The following is a 20,999-nucleotide window of genomic DNA, read 5'->3' on the forward strand; positions in this document are numbered from 1 at the left end:
TGAGAGCTATTCTTGTTTTGATGTACTGTAGATCCCCCATGTTTCTCAGATCGGTCTATTTTTTGTGATTTTGGTTAGATAATTTTTTCTCACTAAACCAGGACATCACACTTTACTTAACATAAATTTATAAAAACCTGTTTTATATTTGTACAAGTCAAAAAGATAACACTTTTAGTGTTATGTATTTATTACACATGCATGTCTTTTTGCTTAACAGATATGCTAAAGTGATGGATCATTTCGCTGCAATCTTCAAATTGGCTGACATAACTTTTAGTCGTTTGCTGTGTACATTTGTCTACTGTGGAAATTAACAAGTCTTGAATATTTTTTACACCTACTAGAATAAATGTGTGATCAATTGCAATGTAAAGTAAAACTGGTGTAATGGTACTTTAATAACCTGACCAAAACAATGCCTGTTCAATTTTGATGAACATTTTTGTGAAGGTCAATTGATTTGAGATAAGATAACACAGGAGACAACTTGTCATGCGATAACCATTTATTTGAACTGTTAAGCCGACTGGTGGTGGCATCCCCATGACATGCTTACTGTAAACCCAAATGGCACAAAGGCTTAGCTGTCGTCTGCTACAATCACTAGATTCAAGATGGCAGTCTATAAATTGGACTAAGTCAGTCAGTGTTTCACAGCTTAGTTCTCAAAGTGCTGAGACTGTGGCGGCAGGGGTGCCTGTGCAAAATGGGTTCACCCTGCAGCTAATCCCACTATCAGGAGAATAAAGGCAGGGACCTCCAGTAGTCACACAGTGTAATGCTGCAGAACGGCTGTGAACTACCCCAAGCTCTACAGACAACACAATTGTTTTGGACTAGATTTAGGATTAAGCTTCTTTAATTTAGTATCAATTAAACCAAATTAAGAGATTGGGCATTATTTGCGTTAGGGGGTTTGGGATTATCTATTGTGGTTTAGAATAAAAACTAATCTGGTCCAGTGTTTATTTCACAGCAATGTCCATAATCGTCCTTTTTTCTTCAGTGAAGTGAGTATATACAGTCAGAAAATGTACAGGAATATAAAAAAAAAATAAGTCTTAAGGAAAACTGCGTCTTCTAAAACATGTTGGAAAATATCCGTGGTTCATTCAGGCTACAAGAGAGCAAGAAAGATCTGAGCTTAGAGCAGATAAAAGGATACCTGATCAGAGTGTAGGAAAGTTACTTTGTTTTATACTTTTGATTTTTCAACCTGCATGTTGGCAACTTTCATAAAAATCCAGAAAGAGTTAAAGTCTACATTATTTTTGGTTCATAACAGCTGTTGTGAACCAAAAATACTTGTAGTGCTACCATGCTAGTCTCTAACATTTTGTCTTGGTTATAAGCAAAAGATTTTGGATGGACATTGCCTCTGACAGACTTTGAAGGTACTGCACAGGCATGAGAGAAATGATAGAAGCAGTGAGTCTCGATTTAGATCAAATCAAGCAGACTAGATCAGACCAGCAATATCTGCAAAGCCCTAGTGAGGTAGGAACCCCACAGCCCTTAAATGACATGAAAAGTGTTGTCTTCTGCTGATGTTCACAGCACAGAAACAATCCAAAGCAGTTTTATTCACCAGCAGCAAATCTACTAATTTACTGTTGCACACTCAAAGAAGGGAAATTACTAAACCTGCAAACCAGTCTCTTCAAAGTTAAGCCAAACAAACCCAACACCATTCATTTTAAAAGAATAAATCCTTGGAGTGCAGAGCAGCGTGGGGTGCCTATGTAAACACATAAAGCATTTGTTTTTGGAGACAAGGGATCTATTACCTGAACACATGGCAGATCACAGTCACAAATCCACAGGGATTGTATTACCTAAGCCATTAGTCGGCCAAAGGCATGAAGAGTGTCAGTACTACACGACTAATCCAAGCAAACACATGCTGTACACAGTGAACCCCACACCTCCTTTCTTCCTACCGATAACAAGTCTCAGTTGAGGACAGACGCAACTTCAGCACACATTCCAAATTCAAGCAGTCATAGTCTTACATGTTAATCTGCTCAAGTTCACAGGAAGGAAACATCTTTTCAACAGAAAAATCTAAGTTTTCTTAAAGTAACCGATACTCACAGTTCTTGAGTCATTTTACATCTTCCACCTATGCCAGGGGCCCGAGGCAAACATGTTCATATAAGAGTAAAAAAAACAATGAGTAGTTCACTCAAGAAACTCTTTCACTCTCTCTCTCTGTTTGAACAAACATCTGACTTGTCTTTCCTCTTTCACCTCACACTGCTCCTCTGCACAGACATGCCTCACTCCCCACCATTCTACTCAAGCTACTAAAGAAGCGACAGTAGACTCACTGAAGTGACATATGCCGCCAAAGCCTCTCACTTGGCAGAGAAGCTCTCAAATCCCGCGACAATGACCGGGACTAAGACTGCACAGCGGGGGGCATGCTTGGATGGTGTTTAAAAACCAAGTGTAAAGGAAGTACAGGCATGCCTTATGCTCTCTCTCTCATTCTTTCCCTTGATTTTCTAGATCCTTCCATGCTCCCTCCGCAAATCATGAAAGGCCATTTTAACTCAGCTTATTCTCAGTGATTTTAATGCAATGAGTCTTACAGTCCCCTTGACAAGAGGGCAAAGTCATCTGGTTCTACTGAGCCCAACACTTTTTGTGCTTTAATTTCCATGCATCATTTCAGGGATAGATGGAACATTGGGAAAAACTTTCAGAGAGAGACTGAATGGTATGGGTACGAATCAAGTTTTTTGTTCCTCTTAATGTTTTTTCTAAATGTCATGTACAATTAAGTAAAAGCGGCTTTACGTGGCTTAAGTATTAAGTGGCTTTTTATGTCTAGAAAAACAATTTAGTTTTAATTAGGATCTCTTTTCGAGCTTTTCAAACAATTTATATTTGTGGTTTTACGTAAAGGTTCCCCAAGAGACATAATACCAGGCAATACAATATTAAGCATTGAAATTGGACAACCAGGTAGTTCAGTTACTTTTACAAGTGCAACGTGTACAACATAATTTGTTAAATCAAATGAAGACATTACTAAAGTAGGATTTTTTTCTTTTGCATTGCTTAAGTTGCAAATCAATAGTTGAATCTCAATGGCAAATACAGATCTATGCATTAAATTTTCTATATCGAAGTATGTTTAATTTTTATTTATGACATGGCATACAAAAATCCTTGTATCCTCTTGGTGTAAATATTTATCTTGTAGGAAAAACTGCTGTCAAATTATATTTTCAAATTTGCGTATCAAGGCTGTAGTCCCTTGCTGGGCAATGTTAAACTGAACAAACAGGACAACCCGGTGCACAAATTCAGTGTCCACCCACACACTGTGTATTGTCTCTAATGATAATAATTTATGCTGTAATTGCTGATAACAGCTGGGTGTTATCCACTAATAGAGCCACTTTACCTTTACATTTTGTAATAAAAGACTAGGTAGGGCTGTCCAGAGTAGGGCTGCCTAACATTTGAGTTGCTCTTCTACTTTATTATGGCTTACAACTGTGACATCCTGCATTTTTAGTACATTTCAGCTGTCCACAATGAGACTCCATCAATAGACTGACACTGTTATTAGCATGCAAAGTGTTTATTCACGACAACTGGAAATAACTGCAATATTGCCTTCCAAACAATCGATTGCAACATTGGTAATGTGCGCACTGATATAGCAATGGTACGACATTGCTATATGTTGTACCATATAGCAATGTTATCTATATACAGATAGAAGTATCTGTATATAGAAGTATATACAAGTATATAGAGTTAAAAGCTCTCCATTCTGTATCAGTCTCTCTTTTGAACGAGAGTCAACTTTTGTGCACACTCAAGGCTGCTAATGCCCCCTTCAAAATAAAGGCCTGATTTTCAAATTAAAATGAATACTTGTCTATAGCTCATTGACAATGTGCTGGCAAAATTTCATTAGCAGCCATACACTGCCTAATACGCTGCATCACACAAGAGAAATACGATTAATGTGTGAACTGTAAGGTTAGTGAGGAAATTTAGAAGAAAGGTATTTATAAATATATAAATTCACTCCTAGACATTCCCATGTAAGGTCTTACATTTTTCATGGTAAAAATGCAGCATCATTTGACAAGTTATAAATTTAGACCTGCAAGTCTAGATGAAAATATTTCCAGCCTTTTCTGCAACCCAGACTAAACTCCCTGTAACCGCTAAAGGAAGGTCTGGACATAATTACACACTTCATTTAAGACCTTTTTCAGGGCATCACACAGACCTACTTCATGTCTAATGAAGCGCGGTTTGTATAAACTCTGGAAAAAGAACTTTGAAGCTTAGTCTCAAATGTAGATGCACAACAACTAAAAGCGTTCAAGGTTGTTGTTTTCAAAAGGTACTTTTAATCTGACAAATGAAACTCATCAGTACATAAATTCTAATTTACTGAGTATGAGTACAAATGAAATAAGGCAGCATACCTGAATCAGTACACCACAAGTTTTCCGTCCTTGAAAATATGTATCAATTGTCTAAATGTAAATCTTTTGTAAACATCAATATAATGTTTCAGAAATTTAAAACACATCTAAGAGTCATTAAATAACACCATAGGAACTCAGGCCCTCTTAACAGCTGGCAATACCATGGCCTTGCTTATTCAGATGCAATAGACATCTTTGAGTACAACTCTTCACACAAGGCATCAAAATAAATCTTGAGTGATTACACCTGAGGTTCCTTCTTTACATGGAAGTAAAGGGATTTATCTTAATGGGCTGTTTAACATTATTCAGCTTATTTAAAAAGAAATGAAATTATTTAAGTATATTGCCTCAAAAATATTTTGAATGCTTTGATATTTTTTGCATTTTCTCACTATACATCACAATTTTGTATGTATCTTGTGAAATGTAAGAAAAATGGCACATGCTTTTCAAAACTATTTTTACAAACATAAATCTAAAAAGTGTGATGTGAATTTGTGATTTTCTTTATTCTCGCTCACTGAAAATAATGCAGAGAATTCAGAAGTAACAACAACAGCACAACAACCCTGAACATGCAGCCAGAGCTATAAATCAAAGTATAGTCATAGGAGGAATGGTCTAGTTAAAGCCCAGATCTAGGTGCAATTGAAAATCTGCGGCAAGACTTGAAAGTTGCTGTGCACAGATACTCTCCATCTAAGCTGAATGAACTAGAGCTGTTTCACAAAAACGGTTGGCAAAAATTTAGGTCAAATGCACACAACACTATTTAGATCAGAATTTGCTTCGGAAAAATCAATAACATTTCAAGACACTGAATGCGAAAATGTTAATATATGTTTCAGTACAAATGACTCAGTGAACTGACAACATGGAAATTGTTACATAATGACACACAACAATGTCCAAACCAGTACATAAGGGATGCTTGTAAAACAAATGAGAGGCATATGTCTTTTGTGCATTCAAACTATGCGACAGAGTTGCCCCTCCTCCAAATCTTTGTCATGTGGTATTTCTGTCCCAGTTTCCTGGGCCTCAAATATTTCCTACAAGACAATAGAAACAAATAACAAAAGGGCATTTTTTTTCTCTCTTCAATTAAAGCTTACTAAGGACAAGTACAGAAATAATGACAGAATTGGGAGAACAAAAAAAGGAGGGAAAAGCTTAACCTAAAACATCAACAAGTAAATTTATCTGAATATGTAAAACAGAGTGAAATTTATGGCTAGGACTTTGCAGGTGGACAGCAGAATCCATTGTTCTATCAATCATGGCAGGTCATCTAATGCTGAACCAGTAAAGAAGTCCAAATCATCACACTACCTCCACCATGTCTGACTACATATGATGGATTTTCTTTTTCTAAAATGCAGTGTTACTTGTACATTAGATACAACTGGAAACACAAGTTCCAGGAAGTTCCAGTCTTGACTCATTAGTCCATATAATTTATTTTCAAACGTCTTTGGGTCATCAAGATGTTCTGTATGAAATCTTCTTGTTTCTTTTGGCCAGCATTCATTTTGGCCTTAGAGCTCTCCAATGGATGCCAGCTTTGTCAAATCTATTTCTTCAATTGGTTTTTCTATTCTTTGATTTTGATGCTTAAAATAAATAAGATTAAAATCCATTTTTGATTTTCTGATATTTTGAATCTTGATCTTAGATAATCAAGATACATTTCAATTTCTGGTCGATTGGCAGGTTTTCATATGTATGGAAGCTAACAACAAAGTTGGAGAGAAATTCGGTTTCAATGGAAAAATGTCTTGACAAATGAAAACTGCTACGCAAGCATTAGAGACATGTCAAAAGGACTTAGCTGTTTAAAGTCAGACTTAACTTTAAACAACACTCCTTCCTTAGCCTCTTCCAAAACTGTCAGTGCCCTAACATGCAGCTTATTTGTGTTTCAGCTCTCTATGTTCTTAGACAAAATGCTAACCGTGCATGCCTGGAATTTGCCCAAACAGCTCTCTGACACATCAAACACAAGCTTAGCAAACCTGCGTTTCCAGTATAATAAAAAGAAACAGTGGCATAGCACATCTGCAGTGTTGACAGACACGACAGGTTTGAAATAAATGAACATAGTTCATATTCCACAACATAAACACAGTTCAACAAAAACATAATAAAACTTACATCAGCATGGAAAACATGACATATAATTGATTTTAGGGTCTCCTTGTGTTAATTTTACTAAATGTTAATCATTTCTGAAATACTACTCCGATTCGTCCTCCTTAACCCTGATCATTCTCCCCTCGCAATCCTATTTAACAAGCACACAGATTTATAAATGATTACTGGTTAGTTTTATGCAGAATCACTCCTTCATTGTTTATAATGAATGGTTTTCTCAGTGTGCTTTAGGTGTGTATCGGTTTGTGTGTGTGGCTCATCAACGTTCACTCAGTCGGGGTTTAAATGCTTCCTGTGCTGGAACACTGTGATTAGTGGAGTGACATGTAGAGAGCTGCCTCCTGAAAAGGAGCTGGCCTTGCACGCAAATACATAACACGCTATGACAACCACAGATTCCTCAGTCAAAGGTTTGGTATTTCACTCATGCATATTTCATTTAACCACTACATCTTCTGTCTTTTGTAAATATTAAATTCATGTAACGAAACGTAGAGCTATTACAGTGAATATAGAGAAAATAGTTGTGACAAATAATTTAAGACCTCTCATTAACATGGATTACAAAACAACAAAGTAAATCACCATGGAAATATGTCCCTTGCAGTTGTGGAGTGACAAAGAGTGTTATTCAGGAGCTAAATCAGTTCCCCATGGCCAACAGCACAGAAAAGATTCAAAGATAGGCTTCCTTCCATCACACACTGGAGCTATGAGAGGATCTCGTCACTCTTTCCAGAACCGGCATACTGTTCTTCACTTTTGCAAACAAGAGAAACATTGCAGTCTGGTCTGAGCTATGCTGGTAATTAGTTTATGGGATCATCTTGAAGACCTGAAGTGGTATTTTAACAGAGTTTGTAAAATGGTCAGCATATTCTATCTGTTTTGTCTCAACATTGCAATTTGCATAGAAACAGTCCCTTTTATTAGCAAAGTTTGAAAAAGACAAAGAAGAGAGGAGATACTTTTAACAAAATGGCATACAAAACTGTCCCTTTAATAAATCCTCCATGTACACTAGTTCAATTTGCTCTCATATAATTTGATCATTTTCCAATCCTGTGGTTTCTGCAGTGCATATTTTCTAAGACGAAGGCATCCCCTAAGCCGCTTCCTGGATATTGTTACATACCTTCCTTTTTTAATAGTATCAAATACAACACACCGCTTTGTAGTCTAAAAAGTAATAAGAGAAAAATCCTTCACAAAGTTGAGAGTGAAGGTGATGCTTTTCCCCGGGTAAAACATATTTTTGCACATTAACTGAAACTTTAAATTGAAAAAATAATTTATCTTCATGTTTTATCCAGTATTTCTAAAAGTCTGTTTTCATTAGCCGTAAGTTATCACAGGGACCTACATTTTGTGTAGTATTGTTTTCTCAACACTTGGCACCTTTAAGTCAAATTCTTTGTTTTTGGGATCAAAAACATCACTCTGACTTTTCTATTGATTATCTCTCACTATCCCGATCAAATGTTCAAATGCACACTTTCTGGATGTCTAAGTGGAAATTTTTGTGTAATTTTGCCAAGACAAAAGTTGGGTTTCACCTGCAGTCAGAACAAGCAAAGGATAAAAAGTAATCTTTCTGACTTAACTTCTGTTTGCCTGGATGAAAAGATTTTGAGAGCAGAGTTGGGTCCCATATGCATGACTTTTAAAGGTGTTGCACATAATCCAGTAATACTCTCAAGTTTACAAGCCAGTGAAAGCCAGTGAAAGCAATTTAGCCTTCTGTTTCTACAAAACCATTAAAATCACTTATCAATCCACTCTTGCTTCACTGGCATTTAACTACGGTAGTTTTGAGGAGTTTACTTCAGCACATCTTGACAATAAAACGCACTATACCTTAAAGTTAATTCTCAAAGATTTCCTGAAACATAGTAACATTTTGATCAAGGTTTTAAAAGACCAAATGACATACTGTAAGTTCAGCAGTTAAAAGAAATGGTTGAACTTGTAAAAGAACTCTCACGTTACATTATAGATTAAAACAGAAATAGTGAGACAGCAGGCAGAGTCATCACCAGGTTTGAACAATAAAAGCTCACTTTCTATTTTAAATGCTAAATTAATCCTGTAATCTGGAACTATAAGGTGATGTACAGACAGCTTTGAATTATGTTAAGATAATGTTTTAATCTGCTGCACCAATAACCTTGTCTTTTAGTTTCTTTATCATTAAGTAGCAGTAAGATGTTTTCCAGACAGCACATAAGTCTCATTGATAAAGGACTATGGACATATCCAGATCCAGTCCTAAATGATCTACACAGCACAGAAAGAAAACCCAAGAGAACAAAGCATGCAGTTAGAGAAAAAAATGTGTTAACTAACAAGGCAGTGACCCCTGACTGCTAATGATTCAAGTTTTATAGAACAGCCATAATAAATCTGAAATCTGAAGTCTGAGTGCACAGCAAACAACCAATACTTAACGCTGTGGCCATTTTCAAATCGAGTCAAATACAAAGTGACTTTTTTATATTACCTGAATTTAAGCCTTTGTTCAAGTGACATCATGGTTAAGAGCTTGTGGCCCATATGGAAACGTACTACTTAGGTAGGTACCTAAGTAACTCCTGAGACAACAAGCACAGGAGTTGAACCTTGCATCAGCTTGTTAGTGCAGCAGCATCACTGTTGTCTGACACAGGCTCCTGAAAGGGGGAACCCTGTGAAAGTGTCAGTGCCTTTCTGCATTTGCATATTTGGAACACCATGAATTAAAGAGTTTGCTCTTGCCCGTGTGCCAAATTGAAAGGGTCCATTAGAAAGTGTTTTAGTGGCTTTACTGCATTCAGTTAGAAGTTCGGATGTTAGTCTAAAAAGTGGATAAAATGTTATTAGATCGAATCGGTCCACATGCGAATGACTCACTCAACAACTTCTAACAAGTTAAGAGGTTTGCCTCATAAAAAAGTTACAAGGTCTAATTATGTCATGTTGTTTTGGCACAAGTACAATAAAGGCAGATAGGTAGCAATGTGGTTGGTCTTACATTCAAAGCCAAGTATCAAGCAAAGCCTGTTTACTGTATACCAGAGATGCAACCTACCCTGGGGCAATTCCCAAGCAGAGTACCTCAATTTCTCACACTAAGGTACTGCTGGAGTCAGAATAAGTAAAACAGTCGATACTAACCGTGTTGTTATACTGTTCTGGGAGTTGCTTTTAGGTTTTCTTTCCATACCTAAAGATTTTTACCTCTTATCCAACAGTGAAAAGGAATGAAAACAGAAGCATTGTCAAAAAACTGAGACAGGATTATCCTCTTCTTCAGTGTGCTGACAAAATATGCATTGAAACAAATACACACAATTGGCTTGTTTATGCCAATTTAAATTTAAGACAGGATAGTGAATTTGATAGGATAAAATGTTTTCTTTGAGAGATCGTGTTCTTTAAGCTGCACATTTTCTAGATCCAAAGGCTTTTACACTATTCAAATCAGGCAACATACCTTCAATATCTGATTTAAGCTCTTTTACTCTTTTTAAAATATTTTAGTAGAATAATGTTGTCAGGTCAAAATACTCTGGTCTATTTTTTCACAGTCCAACCTTGGTATGAGGTAGAATTTGATCATTTGACTGAGAAAGTAAAAAAATAAATAAATAAAACAAAATAAAAAAGAACATTTCTCAAACTAACTTTATTTCTAGCACCTGAGCAAATCAGAAAGTACAAACATCTGTCTCCAGCCTGTCTCCCGCGCTCATGGTGCCAACACAAAAACAACATGAAATCTGAACAGTCTAACAAAACAGAACTTAGACATGAAAAATAACAGCACACATGGATGACAGCATGGAATTAAACAATCCAAACCTTTTGTAAGGTCTAGGTTGGTATCCATGTGCTCTTTCATGTTTGCTTTATACCACAAAACTCAAGACCTGTGGGGCAAAGCCAGCATGCCATAACTTCTTATGTGCATAAATAAAACTTTCAAGAGAACAGTATTGTGGGTAAATATTATTTTATCAATCAAATCAAAGCAATTTTTATCTGTATAGTGGCAAATATCAATATGAAAAGTTGTTCAATAGTATTTAATTTCAATAAATGCATATTGAATGTAGAGACAGCTAGTTATTAATATTTTAATAATTTGTTAATGAGTAGTTTTATCACTGTCTTTACTTTGCAGCCACTCCTGACCAGCCCAAAAATTGCAAATTGTATTAGCATTTTTGTGAATATTTGAGTTGGTGGACTCCAACCATCTGTTCATCAGCTGATAAAAAAATTTAAGATGATGGCTTTAAAAATGCTAAATCTGTATATAAATCTGACTTTCATATTATTTCTTTTATGGTATTTCCACCTTCATAGCCCTGTGATGGCACAGGCACAAAGGCTTGTGCCATCTTGTCTTGTCTTTGAACCTGTCAAGATTGTTAAGTTCCTCAAACAAAGCCTCTCACAATGTTTCAACTCTCCAATGTTTCGTCACTCTCTTGATGTTGAACGCAACAAGACAGTCATTTCAAATAGTTTTAAAACGCTCCAAAGGTATTGTGACAAATAATTCAAATGGTAGACTCTACTTTGGAGGACACAACATTAGACCCTAAAAAGTAGAAGAAACCATTATTCTTTGACAGGAGAAAAAAATGATGTGGATTTTGATGGTGTTACTGGTAAGATCAGGAGATTACACTGAAGATGTTTTCTGCATGGCACAGCAGAGGATTGTACCATCATGCTTTTGAGAGACTGTGTGCATCTAACATGCGCTAACTGCAGATTGCTCATTAACCGAGTCTTCCTCGGTCGGTAACGTAGTCCTACATGAGGACACAGACTTTTAACAGTGCTGTTTGGACCTTGTTGTTTCTACAGAACAATGAAGTTTCACAGGAGGAGTCAAATCAGAGTTGAATATGTAAAAATGTTGTAGAGGGCATTCCTCTCGACTGAGGGCCCTCATCTGTACTGCGATAACTGGATCTTTTAACAGAACACCACTAAAGTTCACAACGAGGATCTGATAAAGACTTTTTCCAGGTCAATGATGCCCTTCAAATTTTAATCTAAATAATAAAATCGTTTGGGGATGGGGGATTTATGAAAATAGGGATCAGTTCCAAAACATTTATGGACTTTGGAAAACCATCTTCATCACAGTGAGCAACACTTCTACCAGCCTATTAGAAACACTTATATCAAGCACAAGTAAGCTAAATTTGAAAGTGATTAATCTCAAACTACAGGGCAACTCACTATTCCCTTCTAAAATTATTTATCAGCTGATGAATATCCTGTTGAATTTTAAATGTAATTTTCACTAAATTACCCTATTTGTCTTCCTCTGGCTCGTTTCGCCTCCTTTTGTATGCTGAGGATTAATTTACAACCCGATTATGATTGTGTAGCCTGAAAAGAAAATATATAAACCTCTTTCCACAGTTCTTAGATGTGCAATATGGAGTGGACTTAAAAGTAGTTTAAATCTAATCTTTTGTTTCAGTGTTTCAAAATATTTTGTATTGAAACAAAACCAAGTAGAATTAATACAAGAATCAACAAAGGAATTTGAGATTGAGGTAATTCTGATGACATTCCACATAGCAATTCATGGATCAATATTCTCCCAAATAAAAGCCTGTTGTTAACAGCACTGCTGGAAATCAAGTTCAGAAGAACTTCAAGCCCCAAAATGTTTTTATATTTATTGAATGCTGTTGCACCACTTTTAACTAAGCCAATAACTGTGCCCCATTTCATATGTGCTTTCTAATAACTGCAGTGAAACAAAGACATCCGCAACAGAGTAATTTCAAAGAATAGCCAGTGGCGTTAGCTTATGATCGACACTTCAGCTAAAATGATCCGAGCTTTTATGTCCACGGGCTAAAATATCCAATGAGACTCGGTGTTGCAAGAAAATTCATTCTGTCATGTATACTCTGAATTAGCTGTTAACCAGAAGAAAAGATTAAATGCTCAAAGAATAAAACAGATTGGCCAGGACTATTCTGCTCTGCAGGCTTAATGTGCTCGAGACATAAAGTCTCTACATTTAGAGACGCACAGAACTTTCTTTCAGGAATAAAAGAAAATCTACACACACTTTCCACAGTTCAATTACTTGTTAACATAGTTCATGAGAGTAGTTCACTCTACTGGCACCCACTGTCATAAGATCTCGTTCCAGTAGAGTACCTTTCAGATGGGGAGGAACTGGAGAATCATAATGTGAATGAGCAGCTGACATACCAATTTGTCTAGGAAGCATAGAAATAAGAGTTCAATATTGATTTCTACATGAATATTGGAGCTTGCTTTCACTGACATTTTTTAAACTCATACGCCACTCTTCAGCGCCATTGCTCTCAAAGTTTACATAAATCTTGGTGAAACTGTTCTGGCAAAAACATATGTATATTTTATAGTTTGCAACTGTATTCATCTACATATCTGCCTGTTCATATGACAACAATTTGAATCAAGGAATCATATCATTTGTTTGTCTTATACTTTTTATAGACAATGAGGAAGTCTGGTTCTATTAAGGAAATGTTTTGTTTAATATTCATGTAGATCCAGGCAAAAAGCGAGATTCACAGCTGTGTTGAGTTAGACTAAGGACGCCACTAAAAAGTATTTTAAGTTGTCAAATTATTGAGTTCTATCTTTAAAATAATAAAAATCTGATACTCTCTGAGAAAAAACTATTTTGTATGATTATTACGCGATTAAGGAAAATGTCTTAATATGCAGCAGGCAGCAAAGGAAAGATATGCAACTTTTTTCTTATCTGGATTATCTAAACAACAAGCCAAGGAACAAGTCACCCAGATCATGTTTATCTAAAATAGTTATTGATCTACTTTCTTTATATTCATTTAAATGCGTACATCAAATTTTTTAAAAGATGCAATCTGATTTTTTCAGATGCAGTGCATGTCCTGATGCAAATCAACAATTTCTCTGAGGGCAACATTGCTACCATGCTGTGGCAAACAAGGGCAGAGCTACTGATACAAAGAATAAAGGGTGAGAAAAATAAAAAGAGTCAAAAAGCTGTGGAGCAGAGTTTGGGTGGGGGGTTTATCTGTGGTGCAGGAGAGAGAAATGCATGTGCTAATGAATGTAACTCATTAGCACATGAATCAAATTCCAGTAGACCCGATTTTAGAGAATGTAGTCCAGAATACCAGCAGTAGAGGAGCAAAATTATGAATGTTGGTGTCAACCCTAATCCCCTGAATGGTGTGCCAAAATTGTAATGCACAACTTTGTTTGGAAAAACATTATAAACATAAAACAAAAACTATCACAACACCGTCTGAATATATTGTATAACATTTTCATGTTAGACAAGATTTGCAGGGCTCGTTCACACAGTGAAAGCACTCATGATGATCTTCAGCTCCTTCAACAATATTTTTCTTGTATAGCATTTACGTCCTGTAAAAGAGACAAATATTGATGTTGTCTGTTGAACCATTTCTGTTTTCATTGCCCATATCTTTTAGATCATATTTGGTTTCAATGGTGAGCCATTCTCTGTTTACTAGTAAAATCCATCATGTATTTTTTTAAATCCTGTTGTGTCATAGAAATTATTAGTCATGTGATCTAAGAACATCCCCAGGGACTTTTAAAGAGAACTAACCCATACTCTCATTCCTAGCAAACCTCAGTGGCCTTCACATGGAAGCTGAATACAAATGCAGTCAACAGCTTTCAAATTTTTATTTGAAAACCATATGTCATTTTCTTTCCATTTCACAATTGTGCATTACTCTGACTTATCACATAAAGTCCAAATAAAATGCAGTAATAGGTCGTTTTAAGTTCACCAAGAGTAAATAACTTCTAGAGGTATGAATACTTTTGTAAGGTGCTGTATTTTGGATCATGTCAGGAGGGAAACTTTGGCAAGACAAAGAAGCCAGTTTTTTATCCCTTTATCAGTTGTGGGAATCAGCAAGTGCAGTTATATTCCCAACAAGAAGGAACGTGTAGGAACAAGACTGTACATCATAGCAATGTCCTTATCTTCTCTTCAACAGTGAAACCTATCATAATCTTTCATCGACTGTCTAGAACTGCTATGTTCTGTTTTGAATGTTTGACACAGCAAAGTAAATGTTCACTGAGCCATTGACAAATTAACAGGAGGGGCCCACATATAGAGAGGATGTTTACTTCCAAATCTAGCAGAAGGGACATGCTGTCACAGTCAACAAGGTGATAGATCACAGATGTCACAGCTTATTTCTGTATTTCTGACTCAGTATGAGTGTTTGTCCTGAGACTTAACAGTGAGGGCACTGTTCAAAAGCAAGAGTCGAGATGAATGTTGGGGGAAGAGCATTTTAGGAGCAAACTATGCTCCTCACTCACCAGGAGGAAAGCAGTCTATTGGCCGTCAAACCTGCTCAAACGTTCCAGAAAATTAAGCACATGTGGGGAGTAAAGAGGAGTTTGGGCCAGCATAGGTGACCGCAGTTAAACTGGATCACCCAACTCAGACAGGATTCCATTATTTGTGCCTCCTGCGTGAGGCGCTGATTCCTCCAAACATTTGTCGGCTAGAGTGGTCACGACCTTCGCTCTTCGTAGTTAGGAAGAACTGGGTCTGAAAGGGCAAAAGCCAGGCTCCATGGAAACCAGAATCCTGGTATCTAAGCTGGCAGAGTTTACTGGAAAGTTTTTCTCAGAGCAGAAGCCTTCATCCCCTCAACAGGGTGAAACACTGAAGCTAGCAAATATATCAACAAGTATTTTAAAAGGCAGACGAGGTTGAAGGCAATCAGTTTTTTGATTGAAATAGAGTGGTGCCTCTATTTTAAAACACGGTGTTGAGCACTTGCGAGTTCCTGTGTGTCAGTGACTGCAGTAAATATTTCCCAGGCATTCCAAATGTGGACTGACTGTCCTCAGAGTGCAGCAATAAATTATCCAGACAAATGCACACATTCAAACTTTAGTTTCTCTTTCATGGTCATCTTCTTGTACCACCAGTAGATGACTGAGTAAGATGCTGGATGTCTTTTTAAGGCCAGAATCCAAGCTGGAAGTTGCATGATAAAGAATTGTTTTACATTTCAGTCAACGTCACACATAAACAAATGAAAGAAGTGCCAGTAAGACTGGTTTCAGGTTTTCTTTGAGGTGTAAGCTGCCAATTTTGTTTTGTTTTTGTTTTTTTCCCGAACAATACTTTATAAAACACAACTAAGTAAATAACTAAATAACTGAACGGAATATGATTAAAGGCCAACATACTCCATAAGATCAGAAAATTGTGTTCCCTCTTCCAGAAATTTTGACAGTCTTCGCTACAACATTGATTTTGATATCCACTGGTCATTTTGAGATGCTTTGAAAACTTTTTTAAAAGTACCTCTGCAGTACATTTAGTTGATTCAACATGATTGTAACACGATGTAACACATTGGTGCATATCAGGGCAGAAACTTAGCAATGAAGTAAAATGATTTGTCTTTAGACATTCGAAGCCAGATTGTGCAAAGTGGTCTGCATTATTTTCTTAATGGAAGAAGTTCAGTACTGCTAGGACTCTCTCTAGATTACCCCCTGCCCTTCTAAAAAATAATCTGATGTTTCAGTGTTTGACTAATATAATTTCATCAGAACCTCGTGGATAGAATAAAGCTGCATATGGAATCTAACATATAAAGATTAAACAAAATTAACCTACTAACTTCCATGACGACACCTACGTCCTCATGGACCCATTGTCGGACCCATTTGGTGCTGACAGTTAAGAGGTTACTACAGGCAAAATTCGGTTGTAATGTTTCTGACAGTTGTAGCATTCGCTCTTAAGACCAGATTGCAGAGTACAAAGAGTGTTTAATTAATTCATGCATGTAATACTGTCAGATTATCATGCTAAAGAGCATTTAAATGGCTAATCCACATGAAGGCTTTTGTCTCCGACCACTCGTATGCAAAAGATGCGATTATTGTGCATCTCAGAGAAAACCAAACACTTACTCCTTCTTCTCTGCAGGGAGCAAGAGATAATTTGGAGCCTTCGCCATCCACTTAAAAGCTCCCCTGCATTCAGCTTAACAAGCACATCATTTACTGTGATTTGTCAGTGATTTTACATTTAAAACAGAACGTATAATTCAAAATTTGCTAGGATTTAAACCTTTACATGGGATTAATTTAAGAATCTCTCAGCAATGCAGTGATGAGCAATGTTCACACAAGGCAGCTAACTGTTTTCTCTGATTTTCTTAGCTAATGTTTTTTTGGTCTTTGTCTTTTTCTAATTAACATTGTTTCCAACTGCGTATGCCTCATAAACAAAGTTTTAACACTGAAATCAATTCCAAGCAACAAACAACAAATTACAGCCCATGAGAGCTCTGAAGAGCAAAGTTAATTCGCAATCAGCTTTCTTTGCCCACTAAATAAGATTATTAGGTTATGCTCTGCTACTTCATGCAGTGGTTTCACGTTGATACCATAACTTTGTTGACTATAAGTGACTGTCATGGAGTTTTGTTCTTCCCAGTGCAGCACTGATTAAGTGGCTAAGAGACTCACCCCCTGCCTGGTAAGGCTCTTACACTGCACGAGCTGCTCTCAATGGATAACAATGAGCCGCTCAGATGCTGACAGCATCTAAATATACTTCATCCTGTCACGGCATATCTATTATATTTAACATTTTTGATCAATCAAATGTGCTAAATAAAGAAAATAACTTTTGTGTGCATGCTTCCAAATCATAACGTGTGGAATGTTCACTATGTAAAGGAATTGATGAGGTGTATTTGTTAGATCTCCACCCTGCAAATTTAGGGTTTAACAGAGCACTGCAGCAGCATGCACTAATTATACAATTACAGAATTTGCTGAGGGGCAGTTATCTCCAAACGTCTTTGACAGGGAGAGAAAGAAGTGAGCTGGAGACAACACGCCTAGCATGTTGCGACATATGCTGTGTCTACCTGTCTGTGGGTGTAGGATCACTGAAAAACTACGAATGATGATTTACTGAGGGAGCGTTACATCTTCTGTCTGTGTCCCCCTGGGGACTGAGTGTTGGTGACTTTCCATGATATTTTTTTTTTCCTCTGAAATGTTGAAATACTTATACAGTAGGGCTGTGGTAAATTATTATTTTTGTAACTGAGAAATCGATTGATTATTCGGACAATTAATTGGGTAATCGAATAAAAACGTGATAAAATAAAATAGCTGTAAGTTAAGTAAGTACTAGTATCGGATATCAACTTCAGCCCAAATTTTCATATCCGTGCATCCCCTATAATTACTTTTCTCTAGTTCAGAAAATTAACTTGTAACAGCTTACTTTTAAAGTTAACTTGGAAAAAGACTGTACAAAAATCTGAAACTATATTCAATCGAATAATAAAGCAGCAGGCTCACAAATACAAAAGTCTAGACTCTATACAGTTTTTAGATTATGAATTCATCTTCAGGGAATTTAATTAATATTCGAACTCTCACTTTGCCCAGCCAATTATAGCTCTTGTGTCCGTGTTGGCGACAGGATCTTTGGTACCTACGTCTCACACAGAAACACATCTGTCTGCTATGTACTGCCACAATGCGCTCCGCCACCCAGTTGTTGTGGCCAGGATGGCGGTACGTTTATTTTCCGGTTTGTCTGTAAAGCTACACTTATGCTAAGCATCTACAGCTGCCCGAAGTGTTCCGTCCATCCCCTCCACCTGTATAAATACTTTTGCCACGCTCTTCACCGCTGTTCACTGCCAATCGGCTAACAGGCAGCAGTTTTTGGAGGAGAAAAGTTGTATTCATTGGATAGCGCCCGTCATTCTAAGGATACCTATTGGTCCCTCAACAAACAATAAAAACCTGAACAGTGTCATCAATCAAAGAAATCCCCTCCAAACTTGAAAACTGAACTTGAAAACTATGCTGCTAGCACATAGCAGCATAACATCTAACAACTCATAGGCGGAAGTGAGAGCGTTGCGCAACACAAATAATATCCGGCCAGGAATATACTTGGCACAGATAATTTGCCTCAATTTGAGGCGGATAATTTGCTTCAAGGAATTTTAATAATCAAGGTACTCGAATCATTCGAGTTATCACTAGAGCCCTAGAATGAATGTATAACTTCTAATAAAATATTTTCTCTTAAATTATATATTTCCACAGAAGTATGATCAAAATTGCAATTTTTGCACAGCCCTTGTGAATGATTCAACTAATATTGACCTTTTTGTTTCATGTATTGTATATAATTTTTAAAGAACAATTACAAAGTCTGCTAATGCGACACAGTATCCTGAAGCTTTGACCAAATGGAGTGTGTTGTGTCAGACGGAGTCTAGATCTCATTCACTCTTTCTTTTCTAAGTAGATCAATTTCTAGGTACGTTTTTTTTAATCAGTATTTTTACGCTTATATTTAGGTACATCAGACCTTTAATCTTTAAAAGAGGCTTACCATTGTAAATAACTTTTGAGTCCTCAAGTGTTTGAGATTTTACTACTACCTTCTACTTTGTCAGTAAATCTGACAAAGTAGATTTACTTTCCCTGTTGACTCCTCAAGCTGTTGTGTTATTTCCTGTGTGAATTCACTGTCAGTTTGAATTCATTCTCTAACTTCAGAAAGGTGCACTCAGACAATTCACCTTTTGACATTTAGAGTGTTCTTATCCTTTCTCAGCCTCTACTAAACCAGAAAATGCAGGTTCTCAATGGTTCAGATCACTTTTTACTTATTATTGTTTACACAGGGAAACCTGAATATCTGGGTTTTTCAAGAAATAAATGATTACTTTGACCAAACCACTCCTACTTGAGTAATTCCCATGGCTTTATGATCCAAGTAAAGCTGTAATATTTGGGGAAACTACAAGCTTCTTCAGTGTGTTATCTGGCAATTGGCACTTTGACATTTTCATGTGGGTCTACATCTGTAATTTATTCAGTAAAAACGAAGCTGTCAAAAATCCTAGCAATATCCTCCTTCAAAGAGCAAATTGTTCATGGCTCCTGAAAGATGATCTATGGGCAGTACTGGCAAATCAGAAATGTTTTTATTAGCTCAGCAGAATATAATCCCAGTCTCTCAAGCTCTTATTAAACAATTTATGTTCCATAACTTTGAACCAAGTTACTGAAATGAAACAGAGCTAATAAATCACACCTGGCTCTTTGTCATTTTTCACAACCAGCTTTTTAGTTAAACATTTTGTACCCACATAAACATTTAAGCTCTAACATTTGCGGTCTTGTTAATAACAGAGGTGCAGGTTATTTGGAAATGTCCTGGTACAATACTATTGCTCATTTCTGTGGTGACGGTATCAACTCTGATTAACCTTCATTTTTCTCACACTTCTTTTGCTTTTTCATGTCCCTGGAGCCTTTCAATCTAAAGTCAGTGTCAGGTGTGGAAGGGCAGAGAGAATCCATCCAGCCGCCAAAAGATATTACGGACAGCTAGAGTACAAATGCATTGCAGTGAAATATAAAAACCTACTAAATACTGCATCTATTCTAAGGCTGTACAATACATAAATCACTAAGATATTGTCACCTAAGTATTAGCGTGTGTGTTTTCACCCTGACTGCAGCATGCACCATAGACTTTCATAAAAACAGTGATGTCATGAACCTTAAAAGTGGAACCCTGGCCTAAGCTACCTCTGGCCATTCAAAAGTCAAATCTGCACTAAAGAACCATACATGGTGTGGAGATGAGTTTAGTTGATAAGTGTTACAGACAATCTGGGTGTTGGAAATCTACTATTTTAAAGTAGTAAACATATTGTTGGTGTGTGATGTCTTTTTGGTTTATTTTCATAAATAGAAATTAACGTTGGCTTAGGTCAGACGATCTGTTCTTCTTGGTGCCTTTCACAGCAAACTGTCCGATTTGTGTTTATGGCAAGAAATGATGCACATTAAATGCGCACAACATGACAGTGATCTCTGTTTTCAGCTGATACAAGACAGTAACTAACTCACTTGGCCAGTTAGTCTGTTTGACTTCAATCATTGACTGGTCTCCTCTTGATAAATAAATTTACCACTACAAAGCAGGAACACACCACAAAAACTGCACATTTCCTCTGACCCAGTCATCACAATTTGATTCTTGTCAGATCTGTTTGGATCTTTCTGCATACATATTCTTTCTGATTTTAATGCATCAACTTTGGAGGACAAAGTGTTCACGTCCTGCTCTATTAATCCTACCTGCTATTCCTGTGTATGGTCACAACGGTGTGTCTAATTGGTGAGCACAATGTTTTAATGGTTTAAAATATAGAAAAATAAAACGTACACCACTTTCTTTTTTCATGCAGTGAAATTAATGTCCATAACATCAAATGAATCATTCATCAGATTTTTAAC

General features: G+C 36.7%; 1 protein-coding gene across 6 annotated transcripts in view; it reads right to left on the reverse strand.

Annotated features, from left to right (window-relative positions):
• Positions 1-20,999, reverse strand: part of LOC102230406 (neural cell adhesion molecule L1-like protein) — an 83,208-nt gene that overhangs the window by 59,543 nt on the left and 2,666 nt on the right. Inside the window, exon 1 of one of the 6 annotated variants that reach the window (XM_023337954.1) lies at positions 2,098-2,279. The exons of the other annotated variants lie outside the window; for them this stretch is intronic. The gene's annotated coding sequence lies outside the window, so the exon portion shown is untranslated. Of the gene's footprint in view, positions 1-2,097; positions 2,280-20,999 lie in introns of those variants that run through there. 6 annotated transcript variants of the gene reach the window in all.

Source organism: Xiphophorus maculatus, chromosome 1 (assembly GCF_002775205.1).
Source record: "Xiphophorus maculatus strain JP 163 A chromosome 1, X_maculatus-5.0-male, whole genome shotgun sequence".
Taxonomy (NCBI): domain Eukaryota; kingdom Metazoa; phylum Chordata; class Actinopteri; order Cyprinodontiformes; family Poeciliidae; genus Xiphophorus; species Xiphophorus maculatus.